This window comes from Mytilus californianus, unplaced genomic scaffold (assembly GCF_021869535.1).
Source record: "Mytilus californianus isolate M0D057914Y unplaced genomic scaffold, xbMytCali1.0.p SCAF_3, whole genome shotgun sequence".
NCBI lineage: Eukaryota > Metazoa > Mollusca > Bivalvia > Mytilida > Mytilidae > Mytilus > Mytilus californianus.
In genome coordinates this window covers 78,458,074-78,477,049 of record NW_026262679.1, presented here as the reverse complement: position 1 = coordinate 78,477,049, position 18,976 = coordinate 78,458,074, and the positions used below count along the sequence as shown (strand labels likewise).

At 31.4% G+C, this 18,976-nt stretch overlaps 1 long non-coding RNA gene across 6 annotated transcripts; it reads left to right on the top strand.

The window, feature by feature from the left end:
* The first annotated feature begins 2,842 nt into the window (after positions 1–2,842).
* Positions 2,843–18,430, top strand: LOC127735125 (uncharacterized). 6 transcript variants are annotated; one of them, XR_007998081.1, is made up of 13 exons: positions 2,843–3,027; positions 9,198–9,350; positions 10,012–10,212; positions 11,010–11,048; positions 11,593–11,750; positions 11,954–12,134; positions 13,129–13,308; positions 13,749–13,912; positions 14,774–15,043; positions 15,321–15,372; positions 16,004–16,123; positions 16,359–16,437; positions 17,154–18,430. It is a non-coding gene; the product is annotated as an uncharacterized LOC127735125 (long non-coding RNA). The 6 variants fall into 6 exon arrangements; XR_007998078.1 differs by having other exon boundaries at positions 2,846–3,027; positions 13,172–13,308; XR_007998079.1 differs by lacking the exon at positions 2,843–3,027 and adding an exon at positions 3,034–3,479 and having other exon boundaries at positions 13,172–13,308.
* The last annotated feature ends 546 nt before the right edge of the window (positions 18,431–18,976 follow it).

Below are 18,976 nucleotides of genomic sequence, written 5' to 3'. Positions count from 1 at the left end.
TAATTAAAGTCAAAAGTAAATAAACAGGTTTAAACAAAGTTAAAGTATGATATTACTGTGAAATTTCAAACAATTTATAGAAAATCATCACTTTTGAAGAAACCTGCGTCATATTATACACAGGTAAATGAAAATAATTTTGTTGTTAAGTATACTTCTTCTGTGTGTATAAAATCTTCCGTTTAGGAATACCAAGAAATTTCTTTAATATCAATAAAACTAATCGAACACTTGGTACATATGGGGTGAATATCAACAACAAAAATATACAATTAGTGCTAGATAAAACTTCCTGTACAGGTCCAAGAACAGCATATAAGGAAAAATGAAATAATTTTGATGTTCATAGTACGAAGAAGTGAAAATTTGCAGTAATTAAATACCAAATAATCAAAGCTGGTATATAGACAAGATCCATGTTAACATTAAAAAACAAAAAAGCATTACAAAAAGTATCAACAGGTCAAATTAAAAGAAAGTACGATTTGAGAGTACTCGCAGTTACTGACAGCTAGTTAAAAGCCAAAACAATTAATAATAAAAAAATCATGCATCAGAGACTAAAATCAACTAAAATACATCCCAGGGATTTAGTATTTTAACGTCATGAACAGTCAAAGAAGACATGACTTGTGCAATGCCAAAAATAAATGTATCGACAGGTAGTAGGATAGTTAGGAGTGACTTCTTTATAGATAAAAATGAACGTGTGTGTGTCTCTATACATCCCGTTTGAAAAGAAAATACAAATTTAGTTATGTTTTAATTTGCTAATGACAAAATCGATATTAGTGCCAATGTAAACTATATTCAGAGATCTTATTACAACATTGGTACGATAACCCTTACTAATAAGTTTGTTTAAAGGTTCGATGAGTTTACACGGATCACATAATGATTTCCGCGCTTTAAGTACAATATTACCATAAAATTTAGGATGTGAAATACCATTTTTAATAAGTTTTCTACAGGTACAGCCAAATTTACTAATCAAATCTTTGTATCTATGAAAGAATTTAGTAAATGTTTTAGGTAATTTATGGTAACGAAATCCCTGACTTAATAATTTACCAGTGATGCATTGATTACGTTCGTTAAAATCTATGACATCACTACACACACGGGCAGCCAAAGGCACATCGCCGTCTAAAAAAGGAAAATTAACAATAGGGAATGAAAAATCGTCTCTTTTGTCGTAAATTTTAGTATGGAGTTTCCCTTTAGAAATTGAAATGTCTAAATCTAGAAAAGGACAACTGCTGCTGTTTATGTTATATTTAGTTAAAGTAAGTTCTTTTGGGTAAATTTCGCCCGGGTAGTATATTTTGAGAACTCTGGATTATTTAACGAAAAAATATCATCCAGATAACGGTAGGTATTGTTGAATGTATCAACCAAATGTAACAATGATGTGTCTCTACTGAGTTTGGTCATAAATTGAGATTCATAGCAATACAGGAAAATATCTGCTATTAAAGGGGCGCAGTTAGTGCCCATAGGAATACCTACTACCTGACGATACACTTTATCGCCGAAACGTACATATATGTTATCTAGGAGAAAATTTAAAGCTTCAATCATATCCTCACATTTCCAGTAAGTGTATCTAGCATACTTTCCTTTTTCGTCACAGAAAAAGGCTTTAAACGAGTTACAGCAAATAAATTTACAATGAGATTTTTCGAAAGACCATTTTATTAAATATGAATTTTTTTTCTTTATTAGATTGTGTGGAAGTGTAGTGTAGAGAGTAGAAAAATCATAACTGTCAACAGAACCAAAAGGACCATCAAAAGTATGTATTTTATCTAAAACCTCTAAAGAATTTTTAACACCCCAAAAATAATTAATACCATTATTTTCATAAGCTTTATTACAAAAGTTAATAACCAGTTCTTTGATAGTAGTAAGGGAGGTAGTAAGAAGCACTGATATATTAGTAGTACTAGAACACTTACTAGATGCGGAGATGAAACGGAATTTAAATGTTTTTTTTTGTGTAATTTCGGTAACCAGTACATGGTAGGGACTTTCAAATGTTCGGAAGAGGCTTTAAGCTGGGTAGTGGCAGTGATATGCTTGTTAACGATTTGACTCTCAGTGGTGCGTACGGACCTGAATGTAGAGGAATTGATAATTTCGTTTTGAAGAACTTCCGTGTAGTATATGCGTCATACTACCACTACATTATTGGCTGCCTTGTCTGCCGGTACGAACACAAACCGCTCTGCGAGTACTTGGAGTTTATTTTTTATTCTAGAAATGGGAATATCATGGACCCTATTATTAATTTCAGAATCGTTTTCAAAATGAGATATTCGAATATTAACAGTATTCATAATTTTATTCAAATAACTGTCTAGAGATTTTTTATCAGATTTTTCACGTTTGCACCAATTTTTACAGTAGGCAGACAGAGCGTCTTTAATGACCTGAAGACACTGTTTCCAATCTATTATAGATGGAAGACGGTATTTCGGTCCTTTCTTTAGAAAAGTTTTGACCTCACGGTCTTCGACGATGTTGAGGTCTCCTGTAATAACATGACCATAGGGAACATATCTAAAACTAGATGTTTCACAGTCTCAAGTGGAAGGAACATTATTTTCTATATTGACGTCTGATGTATCTGACGTATAATTAAAAATCAAACTTCTGCTCGGTTTTTTATAAGAATACGAAACAATGGGTGGTTCTATATATTCAAAATATGGAGGTATTTGGCTATAGACGGAAGATATTGAATATGCTAGATAAGTTAATAAAATCAATACCTCTATTTATATATTTTAATTTAAGAAAATGTCGTTTATGATTTTCAGGTTTATCCGATACTAGCACTAGATAGTTGGGAAATATCCTGCAAATGCCAAATAAAGATATCTAATACGTCACTTTCAGGGAGCCAATCGGAGATGCAGATACTTATGCATTATGGTGAAGCTGTAATTAAGATGGCGACGGTCCTGCATCTCGAAACCCCTGTGTTTTTAAGCGGTGCCAAGTCAGAAGAAGGAGAACAATTAGGTATTTTAGTGGCAGAGGAAACTTACAGTGATGTTTTTTTTAATTGGATTTCTCTAAAAAGCCCTTACAAAAGTTATTTGCATAGTTTTATACCGTCGCCTACTGAAGTTATCTACGGCTACAGATACCCCAAACAATGACATAAATGAATTGAAGAAATATAAGAAAAGACTAGGATAAGGCATAAAAAGATCGCGCGACAATAAATAGGATTTGCCTTTTAAAGAGGCTGTACCGCTCCCACAGCTGTACATGACTTTTAACTTAATATGATTAACTTCACTATGATTAATAGTAATAATGCGTAACCCAGGGATCATTATTTGCTTTTCAAAATGAATTACTGAACCAATCGTGATTTGAACCTGTGACCCATTGCACAGAAGAAAGTCGCTGCTCTACCAACTCAGCTAAACGAGTAATCCACAAGCACATGGTTAAGTATTGACAAGGTGAGACTAAGGGGAAGGGGTAATGCCATGAAGTGGCGTGAGGGCTCCACTTTTGTGGTCTAAAATGAACACGTTGAGGGATCCTATGCAATCATTCTTTTATTCTTCCCATTGTGATTTCCTTGGTCGCCATGTTGGATGTACACACTATATTTATAATGATCTTTATGAACTTACCTGCTTTCTGTAAATCATTTTTAAGTTATAAAATACACTTATAATATAATATCATTTAATAATCAATGTTTAAAAGTCATCAATATGTGCTAATATTAAAATTTCAAGTGTTATTCGGATAATAACAGTGTTATTTGGTCATTCGAGGTACCGAAGGGGAAGCACGGCTACACTCCCCCGCGTCAACATACCTAATGACATACGGGCAATATCAACAACACTTACTCTGGCTGTAGGTTTTACTTTTAAACACCCTTGGTTTTTGTCGAGCCTTCGACTTTTGTCGAAAAAGCGAGACATAGCGATCCTACATTCCGTTGGCGGCGGCGTCCACAAATATTCACTCTGTGGTTAAAGTTTTTGAAATTTTAATAACTTTCTTAAACTATCCTGGATTTCTACCAAACTTGGACAGAAGCTTGTTTATGATCATAAGATAGTATCCAGAATTAAATTTTGTAAAAAAAAAAATCCTGTTTTTCCGTATTTTACTTATAAATGGACTTAGTTTTTCTGCCAGGAAACATTACATTCACTCTGTGGTTAAAGTTTTTAAAATTTTAATAACTTTCTTAAACTATCCTGGATTTCTACCAAACTTGGACAGAAGCTTGTTTATGATCATATGATAGTATCCAGAAGTAAATTTGTAAAAAACAAAATTCCATTTTTTCCGTATTTAACTTATAAATGGACTTAGTTTTTCTGCCAGTTAACATTACATTCACTCTGTGGTTAAAGTTTTTAAAATTTTAATAACTTTCTTAAACTATCCTGGATTTGTACCAAACTTGGTTAGAAGCTTGTTTATGATCAAAAGCTAGTATCTTGAAGGAAATTTTAAAAAATTTTGTACCTGTTTATCAGTATTTTACTTATAAATGGACTTAGTTTTTCTTCCAGTTAACATTACATACAGTCTGCAGTTAAAGATTTAAAACATTTATTAGATTCATAAACTATCCTGGATTTTTACCAAATTGGGACAGAAGCTTCTTACAATCAAAAGATTGTATCGAAAGTAATATTGTTATTATTTTTTTTTCTCATTTTTGTTGAGCCTGCGATTAACAGCAAAAGTAGGCGAGACACTGGGTTCCGCGGAACCCTTACGAATTTTTTAGTTAGACACCGATTGTAACCGGAAAGCATGATTTGTCTGATAAAGTAAATTACTGATTCAACCTTGATTTGAACCTAAAACCCCTGGCATAGTAAGCCACTGCTATACAAACTGAGTTAAGTAAGCATAACTAATGGAGGGCAGTTATATATATCTTCTATGTAACTTGTAAGATGACAGTGTTCTCGAAAATCGTCGGTCCTGACTGCCAAAAATCAGCCAGGACCGAAAATTGCATGTGTAGTGGCAGTCCTGATGACCGACAATATTTTGGTGGTTGTTCACTTTTGTTTTCACATCTTTTCGGTATTCAGATAGCTTTTGAACTGGTTGCTAATGTAAACAAACTTTTAACTGTATAGGTCAAAATTAGGGTACTACTTTTGAAAAAGAACCAGTCGTCGGTTTCTTTGGTATCCAGATAGTTTTTGAACTGGATACTACTGTAATTTAACTTTTGTAGCCTCTAGCTTAAAATTACGGTAATACTTTTGAAAAATAACCAGACATAAAAGTCATCATGGCATCCACATGGCTCATTTCGTTCAGAGGGGGTGCTAAACCAGAGGACTTTGTATTTGAACAGACAGAGACTGAACATTTTTTTCTATATTACAAAAATTGCAGCTGAGGAATAAACATCAGACTTCTTTTATTTCTTAATTTTAATGCACTTTTCACTGTAAATGATTGTAGTGGACACAGGTTGGGAACAAGTCAGGAAAAGTGGGGTATTCACTGTTTTCAGGGAACATCCCAGTTTACAGGGACTTCCAATTTCTATTTCAATTTATGGCATGAATCAGTAGTATTTGTAAATACTTAGAGTATTTCATGAACAGCAAAGCATGAATAAGTGAGGCCTTTCTTTTTCTAGAACTCAAAAACATACAAATCTTTTGTTTAGGAATCAACTGACCAAGATGCATGCTCCAGGTGTAACTGACCATTACTGAATTATGTTCACTTCTATTGAAAGTTTCTATTCATTGAATTTAAATGCCCAATTGATTAACCTATCTTTTTGTCATCTCATAATTGAATTATTGATGATCAAGGTATGAATTGGTGAACAAAGGAGTTGTTTTGTTGTGAGTTGAGTACCAAATAGACTTGAAATTAGTTTGATTTTTGAACTAATAAAAACACCTGCTAACATAAAACATTGTTATCAGATGTAAAAGGTGCACTTTTGTAGATTTCATACCATAAAATAGGAAAAAAGAAGTCCCTGTATACTGGTTTTTTTTTTAACACCAGAAAACTGGGGTGTAACATGAAAACAGGGAATACCCCACTTTTCCTTACTTGAGTCCACCCAACCTGTTAAACTTATTAAGTCTCGATGTAATTCATCATTTCGTAAAAGACATTTTTCCTAACGAATTATAAACAATTGGAACAGTTTACCCAAAATGTTGTGTCTGCAAAGACCGTTGATAACTTTAAAATACAACTTGATCATCATTGGGAAGATGTTATGTACCAGTTTTAGTGATAAATTATTTTTATTACAAATTTTTATTGAAATTCCTTACACTTGAGCCCTTAAACGACTCTACAGGTATTCTACAGGTAGTATAATGCATGAGACTAACACAAAAATGAAATCAAACATGTTATCAAACTGACAAAGTATAAAAATTAGTGAACAATGCAAAGTTCAAAATTTCATTGAAAACAACCAAATATATAACATAGAAACAAGGATGGAGTTTATATATATTGAGCAATGACTTTCATTTAACTAATAGGTGTTTGATAAATTCAAGTAAAATTACAGGACCACCAGATTTTTAGTCTTGGTGGTCCCAATGACCACCAGGAAAAAAAAGATTTCGAGAACTCTGAGATGATTAATTACAACAACTAAAAATGTTTGTAAGATCCAGAATGAATAAACACAGAAAATTTGTCTGCTATAAATTAATGATGGCTTTTTTGAGGAAAATTTTACTGGGCTGTGGTTAGGATTGTGAATAATCATGATGATAACATTTTTCAAATTTAAAAAAAACAGTTTATAACCTTGAGAGGGAATAATCAGCACTGGTCAGTGGCGGATCCAGAAGGGGGGGCGTAGAGGGCGTACTTGCACTTTTTTTTTTATTAAGACTGTAAAATGGTTAATCAGACTAGATATTGTTGAGTGACTCTGCCATTTCCGCTATTATGCAAATTACACATGAGACCATGGATCTATATATCTGTTAGAAACACATGAAGGACTTGTTTACCACAACGAAACATAGGACCATAGAACTATTAAACTGTTTGTAGCATGCCATGGTCTCTTTTATACATATTACACATGAGACCATGGACATATATATACGTTAATAACACATCATGGACTTTTAAACCACAAAGAAACATAAAAACATGGACCATAGACTGTCAGTAACATGTCATGGTCTCATTTATGCATATTACACATGAGACCATGGACCATGGACATATATATCTGTTATTAACACATCATGGACTCTTATAAAGCTATGCAACAGAAGACCATGGACCAATTAGACTTGTCAGTAACATGTCATGGTCTCATTTACGCATATTACGCATGAGACCATGGACCTATACATATGTTATTAACACATCATGGACATTTATACCACAATAACACATAAAACCATGGACCAATTAGATTGTATCATGCCAAGGTCTCTTTTATACACATTACAAATGAGACCATTGACCTATGTATCTGTTTTCAACACACAAAGAAACATAAGACCATGAACCAATTAGACCGTAACATGCCATGGTCTCTTTTATACACACTACACATGAGACCATGGACCTATACATATGTTATTAACACATGGACTCTTATACCACAATGAAACAGAAGACCAAAGACCAATAAGACTGTCAGTAACATACCCTGGTCTCTTTTATACATATTACACATGAGACCATTGACCTATATATCTGTTATCAACACATCATGGACTCTTAAACCACAATAAAACAGAAGACAATGAACCAATTAGACTGTCAGTAACATACCATGGTCTCTTTTATACATATTACACATTAGACCATGGACCTATACAAATGTTATTAACACATCATGGACTCTTATACCACAATGAAACATAAGACCATGGACCAATTAGAACTTAACATGCTGTGGCCTCTTTTATACATATTTGGCATGAGACCATGGACCTGTATATATGTTATAAGCATATCATTTTCTCTTTTATACATATCACACATGAGACCATGGACCTATATATTTGTTAGTAACACATTATGGACTCATATACCACAATGGAACAGAACACAATGGACCAATTAGACAGTCATTAACATGCCATGGTCTATTTTATACACATTACACATGAGACCATGGACCTATATATCTGTTATAAGCATATCATGGAATCTTATACCACAAAGAAACAGTAGAGTGTGGGCCAATAAGACTGTCAGTTACATTCCATGGTCTCTTTTTATGCATTTTACACATGAGACCATGGACTTATAATTTATATATCTATTAACACATCCTGGATCACAATGAAACAGAAGACCCTGGACCAACTAGACTGTAAGTAACATGCCATGGTCTCTTTAATACATATTAAGCATGAGACCATTGACCTATACATAAATTATTAACACATCATGGACTCTTATACCACAATGAAACATAAGACCATGGACCAATTAGACTCATAAACATGCCATGGTCTTATATGCATATTACACATGAGACCATGGACCTATATATCTGTAAGTAACACATCATAGACTCTTATACCACAATGAAACAGAAGACCATGGACCACTAGTCTGTTTGCCAATTCCTGTAATTAGAGAACTTTTTTGGTTGTCTCCCTTAGGAGGGACATTAATTTTTAATGACAATGGAGATCTAGTGGAAAGAGCAAATGTATCTATGCGTTATGTGTGTAACCTTTAAGTGTTTCAAATCATTTAATGATTTTTTTAAGCTAAATACTTTTGATAACTGAAGTTATTTTTCAATAAAAATTTGTTAAAACGCTGATATATCACTTTCAACTTATGCTGAGTGGTCAAAAGCCTATTTTGTCCAGCATAGAACCAGTCTACGATTGACAAAGGGAAGTAATTTTTCTTTATTTATATATATTTCTTATGTTTCATAATGTAATGTTTTAATATGGAAGATTTAAGTATACAATTGTTTTATTTAGATTTTCTGCATGGACGATAAGTATTTTTACCTCAATTAGTAATGTGTAAAATTACTGAAATTATTGTAGTAAAACTCTTATGTTATATCTGTATTTATAATCACACATATAAATATTTACCTGTATTTATAAATCTTTTTAGTGGGAGGGAAAAGGGGCATATTGTAACTTAAAGCTGTTAAACCATAATTTTATGATACTGATAAAGTGTTTGTTTTTCAGAGGCAGACAACACTCCAGATCAGGCTCCAGATGATAATAATATTGTTTCAATACCATCCTCTTCTGTGCTGGAAACTCAGGTCTATGATTTGGATGTTGGCATCATGAGATCGCTGATATCCCAATCAGCTGGACCACTGACTTCTCTATCTAGTATGACACAATATATTTTTATGTATTTTCCTTTCTTTAATATTAATAACGTATGGTTTCCATTGTTATATCCTTGTAAGTTGAAAACATTTATAATAGCACATTCTTAATGGTTTACCATTATAACTTACTGATAGGATATAGTAAGTTTCTATTTAACCTTGATAAAGGGGGCTATGACGCAAGAGTAAATGACATGTCATACATCAAAACTTTGATGGACTTGTCATCAGATTACTGAATATATATATCCCTACAGTGTTGAATTATTGTATTATATGCCATTTTGTATAACATTGTTTTGTTATTAATGTACAGTGATTATTGGTCTTGTGTATTGTAATATTGAAAGCCTTTGGCTTAGAAAACATCAGCATGTTGACCCATTTCTTTTCCCTTGGGCAGTTAATCCTTTGTAATGCCTTTTGCTTATATTTATGTTATTTACATATTTCTTTTAAGATACAGGCTCTTTGGGTTTAATTGTTCTTTCAGCAACACACTTAACTATTTTAAAATTGGTGTATTCCATGGGCATAATCTTTTGATGGAACAGTGTTAAAATTAACAATCATTATTTTACTTATCTTTTACACCATCCATCAACTTTTGTAGTCTCCTCAATCAGTTGTAATGCAACTTGCTTTTGAATATCTTTTAGTATATAAATGGTACAGAAGAAGAATGTATAGAAACTGGCCACCATGATCAAATAGAGCCTCAGGAAACAGGGGAAGGGGACAAGGTAGTGCAGGAGACCGATGAAGAACAAGGGGGAGTAATAGTTCAAGAGACAGGACAGGAGAAAGGGCAAGAGCCGGAGGGGGAAACACACGTTAGATATGAAGATCATTCGATACAGGTGTTTTTTATGTCTGTTTATGTTTAGGAACTTTTAATTTTTCATATATAATTAAAGTCATTCATTGTATATATTAAAAAAAAATTAAATATGTTGTATGATTGCCAATGAGACAACTTTCGAGAGACCAAATGCCATAGAAGTTAACAACTATAGTTTACTGTTCAGCCTTCAACAATGAGCAAAACCCATGCCGCTTATCAAGCCATAAAAGGCCCTGAAATAACAAATGTTAAACAAATTAAATTTGAAAACTAACAGCCTGATTCGTGTACAAAACAATATACAATTATGATAACAAACGACAACCAATGAATTACACTGGATTTAGTGTAAATACATCATTAACAGTCATTAACATTTAGAGAAAAACATGACCTTGTGAAATAACACGATACAGGCATCAACAGATGTGCGTATATATTTAGTGTGATTTTAATTTACTGATGGAATAGTCAATATTTATTCCAATATAAACAATATTTAAAAATCTAATTACAGTGTTAAATTGTTATCCTTTTAGAATAAGTTTATTTAACGATTGATAACTTCACCCAGAGCATACCTAAATTTTCCAGGCTCGGTAAACAACATGGTAAAGTAGGAAAATCAATATGAACAGTCACATTATTTTTAAGTAAGTCTTTAACTTTTTCAGCAACAGGAGATATTAAGTAGCAGGAAAATTTTTCTTTATTTTTTATTATGTTTTTGTTAATATTACTAAATGTGTGGTGTTTTTTTTATATAAAAGTATATGCACTGAAAACATTTAAAGATTGAAGTGTATTTTATAGGTGAAAAGAGAAAGAATACACTCAATTTTCATGGAAGAGGTAAAATATAACTTAAATTTTTTATAATGCACAAATTGAAGTTTATTTTTAAACCATTACACATAGAGGCCACTGTTATGGCCTTATACTTTAACTAAATACAATGTACAAAGAAAGCTGTAAATTGGTCAGTTGAAACATAAATGTTGGGTATATACCATTAACACAAAAAAATAATTGATTGATTGAAAATTGGTTGCTAAACATCCAGTGTTGAATATTTCATGCATGTTCAGGATGACAAAATAAATGACAAATATAATAAATGATGCATGTTTATAAGAGACACACTTGAAAAATGGTATCATGTATATTCTGAGATCTTACAAGCACTTCACCTATTTGAAAAAGTCATTTGTGTATAACTGTAAAACATTTCCTTGTTTCTTGCTGTGCTTAGAAAATTCCTTGGTTTTTATTTTGAAATGTCTGAAATGTTTTTAATTGCTAAAACTTATTGATCACATATATAGTAACAAACAGTTGGTTTTTTTTTAAATTTGTTTCCTTCATTTAACAATTGTTTTCATTTATATTTATTTAGATTACATTAGAAGAAAAATGTTTAAAAGTGAGGTGTTTGATTACGTTGTGGTTTGATTTGTGGGGTTTGGCAGAAGTTATTTGGGATTACATTCCTGTTTTTCCAGACACCCTGTCAAATACTTGGAGGCCCAACACCTTAATAGATACCAACAAAAAGTAAGTTATTAATCAAGTTTCATCTAGTGGGCATAGAATTTGAGTTGATAACCTACATGTAAGTGCTGGTTTTAAAATGATTTTTCAATATAGCCTTAATTAAATCCTACATCAAGATTAGAAATAAATCCTTGTTTATCTTGCTTTGTTTATAGTTAATATTCTTTGAAAATCGGGTAATATTAGAGATGTCCTTTTTTCAGGTGTAAAGACTTTATACCACTTTCCATAGGGGAACGTACAGCTTACCAGTCCACAGCAAATGGAAATTGCATTTATAATGCAGTGTCCATTATCCTCTATGGAAATGAAGATATGGCTGTGGTACTGAAGCTGGCTTCAGTGCTGAAAATGGTGGACGATATAGTACCATTTTCAAAATATGTAAGAATACAATATATTCATTTATTTGTTTTTTCATCATTTTATACCATTCTATTACAGATAGAATATAGAATTGTTTGTTGCTCTAAATCCAACCTAATGAGGTTCCCTACTGGAAATCCATTTTGCTAAACAGTTCTATATGTTAAATCATTATAAAGCAAGTATAAAATTCAACCTGTTTATTAGTCCCCTATCGACGAAGTCGAAGGGGACTTTAGGTTTGCACTCCGTCCGTCTGTCTGTTTGTCTGTCCTTCTGTCAGTCCGGCAAATCAGTTTTCCACACTTTTTTTCTTCATTCTTGAAGATATTGATTTGATATTTGGTATGTTGTTTTATCATAACAAGTAACAGATTAAGTTCGAATTTTGTTCCGGTCTGATAATTTTGTGCAGAGTTTATAGTCCTTGGACTTAAAAAATTCCCTCAAATATTCAGTTTTCTGCACTTTTTTTCGTCATTCTTGAAGATTATGATTTGATAATTGGTACGTTGTTTTATCATGACAAGTTACAGACCAAGTTTGAATTTCGTTTCTGTTTGATGATTTTTTGCAGAGTTATGGTCCTTGGACTTAGAAAATTCACTTAAATTATCAGTTTTCCACACTTTTTTTCGTCATGCTTGAAGATATTGACGATATTTGTTGTATAGTTTACACCATGACCAGTTATAGATCAAGTTAGCATTTTGTTCCAGTACAATTAATTTTTAACCGGTAGGGGACTATGTACATGTATTGCCATGCAATACTCTCAGAATGCTTGTTTGAAAAGATTTTATATTTGCAATTCACAAACCATTTATATGATCACAATCTGGTGTTACAATCAATATCAAAATAATGTAGTATGATAAAAGAGTAGCACATAAGTATACAAATGTAGACAAAAAGGACATATATTAACAAAATTATGTAAATCACAGGTTACCATTAAGGGGTTATCTATGATTGTGCTTGGCAATGTTAATTTTATTTTTTTAAATTTGAGCACTGACAGAATTGCCTATAGGAAACAGTTATTTTAATTATAGAAGAATTTAAAGAGAAAACTATCTGTGGGTTAAATCTACCCTGCTGCAGGTAAATGCAGCCTCAACAGCAGAGGAGGTAGAGTATGGATGCCGAAAAGAGCTGGTCTCGACTATTCAACATCCATACAGGGAAGGAAGTAAGTATAATGTTTCTTAAAATAATTTTTATCATTCAAATGTTTAAAAAATATATTAATACAAAAATGAGGAAATGTGGTATGATTTCCAATGAGACAACTCCCCACAAGAGACCAAATGACACAGAAATTAACAACTACAGGTCACCGCACAATCTTCAACAATGAGCAAAGCTCATATTGCATAATCGGCCATAAAAGGCTCCAAAATGACAAATCTAAAACCATTCAAACAAGAAAACTAACAGCCTGATTGATGTACAAAATAATGAATGAAAAATGCACATATTTATTTAGCACCAATAGTTATAGTTCTGTTCTGTATATCATTACTGTGTGACTTTTTTTGATGATCAATGTATGTAATAGTAGACCAAGTATTCTGTTTTTAATTTTGCTACCTATGTATATTATCTATAGCTTTGTTATTTTTCTTTCAGCTGTTTTCCATCTACATCTATTGTCCCATTTGATGTCACGTCCAATACAACAGCACTGCAAAAAAATACCAGCAGTACCTGCAACTGATCCTGCCACCGCTGACACCCCCAGCTAGACCATCATTTTCACACTTGGTTTGGGTGCCTGCCAATCCAAGAAATGCGTAAGATATCAAAGTTGTATGCCTCACTTTATCCTGCAATCAGTTAACTATTGTACAAATAACAGGTACACAAATAAATTTTTGCTTTATTTGTACATGTACAAATAAAGTCTACAGTTACCCCACTTCCATGTTGAGCAAGCTGTAATGGGGATATTTCTTTTGGCGTAACAGTTCATTTTGGGGTCCTCTTCGCAGTCTGCGATTTCTTAGAAAAAAATAGATTTGGATTTGGATTTTAACAACTAAAGTTTCAAGTGTCGGTGTAAATTGCAGGATAAAAACAATATATGTACATTGTCAGAAAATATCAAATTTATTTGTAATCGGTACGAAACCGGAGAAAAGCTCTGAGAGCCTCTCTTTTAATCCTGTTTCTAAAGCTCATACAAATAAATTTGATATTTCCCAACAATGTACATATATTTTGTATATTTATCATGCTCATTCCAAAGATATTCACTCAAAATATATCATGTTAACAATGTCTGTGTATTACATTTGTAAAGTTATTTCCATGATCACTCACATCATTTACCAATAAATATATAGTGTGTGAAATGGCTATGTATCTCTAATGTCAAAACTAAGGCTTACAATTTCATTAAGGTTGCTGTAAAGTGTGATTTTCATGTTCCTTAGGAGTGACTAAAAAATATATTATGTTCTAGGGAGTTCAGCAAATTTTCTGAAGAATTTTTTAAAATTTATCTGACTTGAATTCAACCTAATTACATACTACATCAAAAAGCATTTTGGAGTAAATTGAAATATATTTATAGACACCTAAATGCATATTTTTTTTACTTTTGAATTTAGTTATACTTGTATGATAATTTTTTTATTATTTTCTTCATACAGTTTTGCATCTATCAACCATGTGGTTCCAGCTGTTTGCTCATTGGGACCTTATGGAAGCAGTATTGAGGATTGTGTGTTCCTTGGCCTTGGGTTGTGCTGTTTTATGGTCAGCCACCACAAGGATATAACCCCAGGCTGGGTGGAATGTACCCTTTGTGGACAGTGGGTTCATGACACATGCATGGGTGTCACTGCAGCAGCCTTTAGCTTGCAGGATGATTTCCCATGTGAATGTGATTGCCTGCAAAATGGAGAGTTAAAACTGAAAAGGTAAAAAAAGTACCTAGTTCTCATAAAAAAAACTCTTCCTTTATCCGGTCTAATTTACCCAAATATAAAATTCTGTGTTTTCAATACTTAGTATTTTCATTTTTACGGAAATTGTACAAAAATGTTTCTAAAAGTTTTTTCTATATTTTTTGTTGAATGTAAGTTGGTTTCATTTTTATGTACACCATTTAGAGATAAGTTTTATGCTATTGGAAAAGTATTTTGTATTGTGTTAGCTATTCTACATTGCATACTTATTTTTTTTTTTATATTTCAGCATTGAATACTACACAACTTTGCAGGTTAAAGACCTGGATATGGATTTCAATGTAAGTGTATATTATGAAAGAACAAACATGACCATTTATTGAATGATGCTGACTCAGACCACTACAAATGAAAACTAAAATGAGAAGAAAGACAAGTTATGCAAATATTATGTATTTTGTCTTTTGTATCTAGTAAATAGTCAAAATATGATTTTTTTTTTTAAACAGTATGCCATACTTTCTGTGCTACAGTTCTACAGGTGATGAAATATTAGATAAATGTGGTACCAAACCCCTTGACTAAAATTAATTTGGCTCGTTTAATTTTCATAAAATTTGGACAAAAAATTTACTTTGAGCCTTTGACAAAAATATAAAAATTTCAAAAAACCTGAACCACACAGTTTATCAGAAAAATTCATTGGATCTATAGCAGTTTGACATACACTAATTTTGATCATTCAAAAGCTTAATATTTCCTTACAATAAAACGTGATTTAAACGTTCAGCTGATTTTTACAGAGTTATCTCCCTGTTGTGTTATGTGCCACCTTAAAAAGGCATTTTTAAGGTCCACAGAGTACTGATTTTAGATGAAATTTCAATATTAGAACATTCTGTTGACATGTAAACTTCTAAATCAAAGAGGAATACATGTTGAAATGTGATATTTTCAAACTGATACTTTCAGATGATAGTCGACAAAGTGGCACAAATGCACAGCCTGAGAAAAGAGTTTTCCAGGGAAGCAAATGGAAAACTCAAATGGGCTTTGAGAAGTGGTCGGTTTGGTCCATTTACAGACGAGTTTGTAAGTTTTAGTAATTAATGTTATTGCAGTATATATCAAATGGTATAAAAAAAAGTTGTAGTTACTTTTATCTTCAAAGTCATGCCATTTGATAACAATGTTTTTACCTCAGCAATAAAAAGTTTTAAGAAATCATTTTTATAATAATTGTATTCAAATGTTTCTGAAAAATGAGAAAAAAATTAATTTGGAGGTAGCTACAAAATCTGATTGTTGTATTTTTCATTTTCTTCAGGTTGACACTGAATACCAGTTTGATCACAAATGTTGGAGTAGAAAAGCTCCACCTTATACCGGATTTATATATGCCTGAGGTAAATCACATTTGTTTTACATATGAAAAGTATGCTTTAATTATATTCATCTCTTATTCAATTGTAAAATCTTGAACAAAATAATCTTTTGAGTAAATGAGGCTTGCTTGTTTATATGTAGATACAAAATGAGTTGATATATACAAAACTAGAACATTCATTTATTATTTCAATTTTAAGTCAGACTAAAGGAATATTTAGAATTGTTACTTTGGGAAAATCAAAGTATAATTGATTTGTTAGGTTAAAATTGGAAATTCTTATTTTTATACGACTGCAAAAAAATTTTTGTGGTCGTATATTGGTATGACGTTGGCGTCGTCATCGTCGTCGTCAGATTTTTTTTTCCTTTTTTTTCTTTAAAATTTTCCATTTTAAATTGGTTATTTCTGATTTATATATAAAAGCAAATAATAATGATATGGTTTGAATAGGTAAATTAAAAATTTTTAAGTTCTTAGACCACTTTCATTCTGTGTGAGAAACCTATGCTGTGTCAAATATTTAATTACAATCCAAATTCAGTGCTGTATCAAGCTTGAATGTTGTGTCCATACTTGCCCCAACTGTTCAGGGTTCAACCTCTGCGGTGGTATCAAGCTGCGCCCCAGCGGAGCATTTTATTTTAAATCAAATGATTGTGTTGATATTATTTTCTTTTGGCTTAATTTTAGACGTATTTTATTTAGCATATTATTCTTGTTATTTTTTTTTAGGTTTGATACAAGTTCTATGTGAAAAAGAAGAAATAAACAGGCTTGTGGATGAACTGGTTCTTCTGAGACATAAATCATGCTAACCACTGTATATCATTGTTACTTCCATTTTCATTTTCATTTTTTTTTTTTTTTAAACTTTTTTATCTGTAGTAGATATTTGTAGCAAAACATATTGATGAAAAACCTATATCTAAAGTGACGATCCATATGTTTAAATTTGTTTTATGATTTTTAATCTCTAATATCTACTTTTTTATTTAGAAAATATTTATCCTTACCTGAAAATGTCACTCAAATTTTTCACACAAAACCTTTTTCGGAACCCAATAATTGATAACATATATATGACTCATTTTTGATTCAGCCATGCTGGATCTATGCGATCACTCTGTTTTTGTAGATGGTGAAGACTACTAAGTTGAGGACATGATATTAAACTAATTATGTGTTTTTATGACTTGCAGAAATTTTCTGCACCATTTTAATCATGAACTGTCCTTAAATCAGGAAAAGATTGGTCGAACAACCCTTTTATTTTAGATATACACTTGCATATAGTTCCTTTGTAAATCAAAATTTATAATGATTTACTAGTTATGAATTAATTTGAAAAAGTATTTGTACATCAATTGAATCAGTTGATAAGAATTTTAAAAGTATTATGTTAGTATCTTATGCTTGTGTAAGTTGTTGTTCAATGAAATGTAGGTCAACATCTGTATTAATATATATCAGTTAATTCCCACACTTTTTTTGAAATGGTATTACTCCAATTCTTTCCAAAGGCAAGTAAGAGTCAGTATGATTATCAACTGTCATGAATTTTAAATAATTACAATCAAAGGTGTAAGTATTAAATGGAAACGACCCCAGCCTTAATTCACCACAGTTAATGTCTCATGACCTGTTACATAATTAAATAGACACAATTTATTACACACCGAACTGAATACACACATTCTCAATAGTAAACCTAAAAATGTATTTATTTATTTTAATCTACAATAAAATATTCTGTTAGTTTATGCTAGCTAGCTGAATGATTAATCAGATGTGGGTTTTTTTCAAAGAAAAGACAAAAAATTCAAAAAATATGTATCAAAAATGCAAGCTAATTTTATTTCACTTGTAAAATCAGAGTGTCATTATCATCTGACATAAGTCAATAATCAAGTTCAAATTAATTAGTTGCAATTATCAGAAATTTGGTTGAAATAATATACAAAATTGCATAACTCTTACTTGAGCATTTTCTGCAATAAAATTTATTTGTTTGTTCTACATTTATATCCCATTATATTGCTATTTAACAGTAATTGGAAATATCTCATCATTAGGTATTTGTACATTTAAATTTGAATACAGGAAATGTATTTTTTCTTAATGAAGAATGAACACCAATTAATATAAAAAAATAGTTATTTTTTTTAATTTTTGTTGTTGAGAAAGTGCATTTCTAAGGCCTCTTTCTGGAAATTATAAAGCCAGTTATTATAAATGGCATATAAAAAAATATATTATTTGACGATTTCCCTTTCCATTCTTGTCAAAAAAAATCTGACAGAGTCTAAAATTGAAATATCAATATATATATCAATATTTGCATTAATATTTTTTTTTCCATAGAAATTTTACAGTAAGATTGAAAATGAAAAGAGAAGAAAATATTGAAAAAAGTATGGTCAGAAAGAATATCAGACTAGCTATAAATATAATGGCTGGATCACAACATCAACGATGCTTTGATTTCCATTATAGTTAAAAATATAATTGTTAAAACTCTTGACTATAAAATTATGTAATTATCTAAATGCAGCATG